The sequence below is a fragment of the Netta rufina genome, assembly GCF_964035555.1.
Source record: "Netta rufina genome assembly, chromosome: 9".
NCBI classification, from domain to species: domain Eukaryota; kingdom Metazoa; phylum Chordata; class Aves; order Anseriformes; family Anatidae; genus Netta; species Netta rufina.
In genome coordinates, this window is record NC_140132.1 from 22998261 (window position 1) to 23004260 (window position 6000).

Here is a 6000-nt window from a genome sequence, read left to right on the forward strand (position 1 = left end):
TGCCCAACTTCAGTCAGAGCTTTGTCTGGAGCTGACTTGAGGTAGTGGGTGTGAAATGTCATGGAAGAAGTGGTTGAGGCCAGAACACCAGTTCGTGCAGGCAGTAAGTTGGTCAGGTAGTATCGGCCTTGATTAACCGTCATCTTTTCATGCAGTCTTAACTCGGTTACCGCTGAAGTGTTCCCTCCTAGTGTTCTTTTCAGGTCTTTGACCTGTCAAGGGAAAACACACCTTGTTTATTCTGCAAGTGTTATCTGGTCTGTATACTTTACGCCAAGACCATGTGTGCTGCTTTGAGAAATGGGTGGGGAAGGGAAAGGTTGTCTAGACAAGCCTGCCACAAATCTCAGGTTTAGGTAACTTCATTCTGAAAGGAAGGAGCTAAAGGGGAGCTAAAATAAACATCAGTTAAGGTGTGAGATAGTAACCACCACATTTGGCACAGCGCTGATGATCACTTACCTGTGGAGAAGGTGCTGGCTGTTCCCCCTGAGAATATCACTGTGCCAGGCACTGCCTGGCTGTGTCTCCCTGCAGCACCGCTAACCAGCGCCTTCTGAAATGGGTACTGCAGGCAGTTCCTGCTTGTGAGCTGTGGGAGGTCTTCCAATTCATGTAGTGGTTCAGTGTCTTTGCTAACTTTGTCATTTTTCACTCCATGGTTTTGGTTTTCCCTTGTTCTGTTCTGGGCAGGCTTTCCTTTCAGAGGAGACTTGTAGGGACTGCACTTCAGGAACAGAACCACGTCTGAGTTGCAAACTTAGTGCTAAAAAATAGCGCTCGAAAGATGGTCCTGGGTCATCAAGCTTGGCTTCTTACCGAAGTTAAGAAGTACCTACCGTATAATGTTGGTCATAAATCTATCAAGTTCTATTTTAAACCACCTTCCTTGTCCTAATTCCTCTTGTTAGGTATCATTTTAGAATGGTATGGAAGGGGGGGAAAGAAGCCTTCAAATATGGAAGCTTAATGTCTATCATAAATTTAATTTATGATGAAGAATTCACTAACCTTGTTCACAACCAATTGTTCTTTTCCCCCTTCTTCACTGAGCCTTTTAATGTGTTATGAGGGTCTGATTGTATCCCATCTTGGGCCTCACATTAAAAATACACCATCCCAAGTTTTTGGCCTTCTCTAAAAAGAGTGGAGGCGTAGGCCCTGCTAAATTTGCCCCTTCCTGGCTGATATTAAACACCTTGTCCTCACGAGGTGGAGAAGGAGGGCTTGGCTTATTTTGAGACATCCCTTAGTGGCTCTGTGTCTCCTCCCCACAGCTTGTTTGTGAACCTGCAGGCATGGTGCTTGATTTCTAAGACAATGCAAAGCAGTTCTCGCTAGGTACAACACGGTTGGGTGGCATAAGCGTCTCCATAGCGTCTCATTTTGTGCCTTTTTCTCCTTCGCCTTCACACAGATACAGCTGCTACAAACAGGGCAGGAGGCAGAGCACTTGTGCTGCAGGGGCTGCAGGCAGCACAGTCACATCAAGGACTCAGGCAGTGCTGGGAGAAGAGCTCTTCATTTACTCTGGGGCTGACTCCTAGATGCTCAGGTGTGATTTTCTTCTCTAATTTTGCACATATTGTTTGTCTCCACATTTTTTTTTCAAAACCTGTAAGCACACGATTCTTCTTAATACCCATTGCAAGGATGAGGAATGCAGCTTGCCAACCTGAGGTGCAAGGATTGTTTGTGCCTGCATTGCCCTCATCATAAAAATCTTGGACTGTGATAACGATACCTGGACACTATCAGAGTACACGATAACAGGACAAAGGGTTTAATCTCTTCCCTTCTGCCACCTTGCAGTGCTTTTATCGCAGCCCAAGTTGTGCTAAGATCAGTAAGACCTGACCTGCAAGCACGAGCAGTGAGAATCTGTAATTTTTGGAGTCTGCTGTTTGTGGAAATGTACATCATGTAAAGATCGCTTTGGTTGGAAAGTACCAGTTTAAAATCCGTCTTTGTTTAGACTTTGCTACTGTTATTCTTCCAGAATTCTTCTCACCATTAAAGGTTCGTGGGTGCTTATTGTTCAACCAGTAACCAACGGTAGCCGTGGAGGAAACTTCGCTTATTTAGGGATTGTTGGGGATTGTGACGCCTGTGAGCACCAAGAGCAAGGGATGCACAGCAACTGCTGTTGCAAATGTTAAACTTTTTTCCCCTAGAGACACGAGTGTTCCTGCTTACTGAGTGTCTTCAAGAACGAGCTGGAATTAAAGCACTAAGCAACGCATTATTGGTGACAAGGTGAGCAAAATAGGTTTGCAATTGCTGATTTCTAATGCGTGCTCAGATGCGCCGCACCAAATGTTTGTGAATTTGCTTTCTGTGCCAGTCAAAGACATCATTGTACCAGATGGATGTAATGACTGGAGAGAATATTTTGTAGTATTTCACTAAACTAAGAAGTTTAAAACACTATATCTAAATTAGGCATTTGTCTTTGACATTTTATTATTTCATAATTGTAACTACCAGGCTTTTCAGAGTGGGTAATTGCTTTTTTCCTGAAGCTGTATTAGTCTTCAAGGACAAGTGATGGGTGAAATAGAAGCCTGAGTGCCTGAAGTTTTAAAATAAAGAGAATCAAGTATGAGCTACAAGTATAATTCACTTAAACTCCCTTTCAGCTGCTGGGTATCTAATCTCAGACAGAGCCACAGTGAAAAATGCTGTGGATGAATTTGAAAGCAGACTGAGTATAACCTTTAAGAAAATGCAGGACCGTTTCATGGTAAGTGAATTTTCTAATTAAAATGTTAATTGGAAGGATTTTGCATTGCTTATCGAGAAAGTGTGGTAACCATTTTTCATTGCTGTTTGCATAGCCATGTGGTATTAATAATTTTGTGTGCTTTTCTGCATCTGCTTAATGAGAGTGACAAACAGAATTTTCTGAAGTGGTTCGTTATGGAACATCAGAAATTCCTGTCAAGGATGTCATGCAATAAAGGTATTTATTATCTTCTGCAAAGGCAATGATGGGCCACAACTGGAAAGGCAGATGCTTGAGGAACTTTCCAAAATTGTTATGTGGTTCTAGCATAACGGTCCTGTTTTCTCTGGAGATGCCATCACTCAAGTCACCCAAATGCTATTAGGAGGCAAAAAAAAAAAGGTGTAAAAATGCAGTAGAGAGTACAAGCTGAAGTTTCCACTCTGAGCTACTGAGCAGGCTTTTGTTTACAGGAAGCTTTGTCAAAATCAAGTTTAAGAAAAGTCCCGAAGGAAAGTTCTTCCGGAGCTTTGGTTGCTGCAAGTAGGGAAAAAAATCCTATTTGATATGAAATATCAAGTTCTAAGGGGCAAAGGAAAATTAAACTGGGGCTGAGTTTTACTTACATTTTTCACATTGCAAAACTTTAAGTATGAAAAATTGAAAGATCAAACTGTGAAGCCTTGTGCAAGAAGATATTTTCTATCACAGAAACATCTCAAATGAGAACTGAGCTGTTCTTTCCAAAGAGAAAACGTCGGCATTATTGAAGCATAAAAGCTAAGTGTTATTTTTTTTCCTTCTAGCAGAAGGAAAGCAAAATATTGCTTGTATATTGTGAAATAAAAGCAATAACAACTGCTGATGATGCCAAAGTAAGTGAAGTTCAGCCTGTTGACCTCTTACTAGCTGGAGCTGTTTCTCATGAACATGCAATAATGCTGCTGTAATTCTCTGCCAATATATGGAAACAAGTTGCATTAGCGGAGTAATGCATATGGCAATTACAGCTGAGGTGCAAAAAACCCTGTTGTAATCATGTCTTTGCTAGACACAAATTAAACTGCGAGGCTGACGTACTGGAATAATTAGAGATCAAAACTGCCATTTGGCCAATTCTCATTTACTGAGGTGTCAAGTGTGATGGGTAACCTTGTGCCAGCGCTTCATCTGCAAGGACGCCGGGCCCGCGGGACATGCTCCCTCTTCTGCCGTCTGCACTGGGGGAGGAAACCAGCGGCCCCCTCATGCTGAGGTTGCTTTTGTTCACCCAACTCCTGAAATGCTCAGTGAGCAGCCACTGCTTCTTCCTCTGCTTTATAAACATACGTACATACGTGCATGTATATGTATAATTTCAATTCTGGAATCTAAGAATAGGGTACAAACCTTTCAGACTCCCAGAGAGCATGTATTTACCAATTTTAGCACAAAAATCATTATTTACTTCTACAGGGCACAAATCAACCTCATAGATGTTGGGTTTAGAGCAAACACTGAACTTTATCTGGGTGTAGAGCTGAGGGCAGGCAGGCTGGGGAGGGCACCGGCATCCCCGCTCTGTGGCCGTGCTGTGCAAGGCCCTCCCTCCGGTATATTCAGTGTCATACCTTTCCGCACACACTTGTTACTTCTTTCCAGTCTCTTTTGTGGCCTTTGAGGCTGCTTGAAACGGATGGGGTTCATTTGTTCAAGGTACACCTACATACTGCCATTTATTTTCATAGCAGCAGTCTTTGGGCTTCCTTTTGTGTGCTCAGCCTGCAAGCTCCAATTTCAGTTCTTCTCCAGGCTATTCGTCACTGTCCTTCGAGCCTAACTTTAGGAACAACTGGAGAAGTTCATCATCAAAAATGCCTAAAATAAATGGATTTTGCTAGGGGAATGGCCCAGCTGCAAACCAGTCATGTCTGCTCATCTCTGGAGTCTGTCACTCTGAATCAAGTGCCTGCAATTAAAGTGCCGGAGCTGGCAGCTTTGTGGGGTTTCCGATTTCATAAAGGCTAAATTTTAAACCTCTTCCCTCAGCCACTTGTACACGTTGCATGCAGAACTTTTTGTCACTTCTACATTTGCAGAAAAATATACAGAGAACGTGTAGTAGAACTGAATGAAAAACTTGGTTGTTGCATTTGTTTTCTTGGCCTCAGAAAAGTAACCAGTGTGTTGAATGCCTTGGGGAGGAGAGGGAACAAAGTTCTTGGCCCTGCCAGCAAATCTGTGGCCACTCAAGATAAATTTCCTTTCTGTACCGGGCTCTTGCATGCACCCACCTCATCCCTTTTCCTATTTGTGCTGTATGGTTGACATCAGGTCTTTTCAAAGAGGTGGTGGACCAGTTGTTTTGTCTCTACTTTTGCTGTGATGTTGGCATCTCAGAAAAGACTGTCAGAACAAGGACGGGCTTCTTTCAAATGGTGGTCGTGCTTCCAGCGATCCTACCCTTTGTGTGACCTCGCCCAGTGTGCCTCATTTCTCTGTGCCTCAGTTCCCTGGACATTATTTAAGGAGCACGCACAATTGGGCCCTGATCTTTGCTACATTACTGTAATAATAATAAAATTTCCCAAGCATAAAGGAAAGCTTTGCAAGCCAATGAGTCTGTCACAATTTTAGAGTGCTGTATAGTCTTTGGAATGAGAAACATTTTAATGTGAGCAAGGGCAAATCACTTAGAGTATGGGAGAATTCAAAACCTAGATGGTATCTTTTAAATATTTTAGAATTGAGGTAAAATAGAGAAGTTAGTGTCCTTCAGCTAAAGGGCTCGGATAATTTTCTGCACGCCAGAGAATATCAGAGAAGCAAATACTAGGGGAGAATGGTCACAGCTTGCAGAATATGGTTGTGTGAAATATGAAAATCTTTCCTTTTTCATTAAAGTCTGCTGCCTGGTTTCCTCCAGGGAATACTTAAGATACTTCAGCAGCTTAGATTGGTCCTTCTCCAGCTGAGTGTTCACCAGGACCTGCAGAGGTGCCAGGAGGAACTGATCCATGGTTCTTTGGGCTGCTATGTGCCATTTTGGGGGCATCTTGCAGCCACCTCACTGCTGCCCGTGCACCCTCCTGGCTTCAGGAGGCAGCACTGGTACACACCAGCCTCTGAGACAGCACCGGGGGGCTGCTTTATAGGGTGCCAGCACCCTTTGGGCAGAGAGAGAGGAATGAGAATGGGAGAGATGGTCTTACCCACCTTTCCTGTGTGCTTAAATGGGTTTCATTTATGTGGCAGCGAGAATTTCCAAGCTTCGCCTTTTTTTCCAAAGGTTGTTT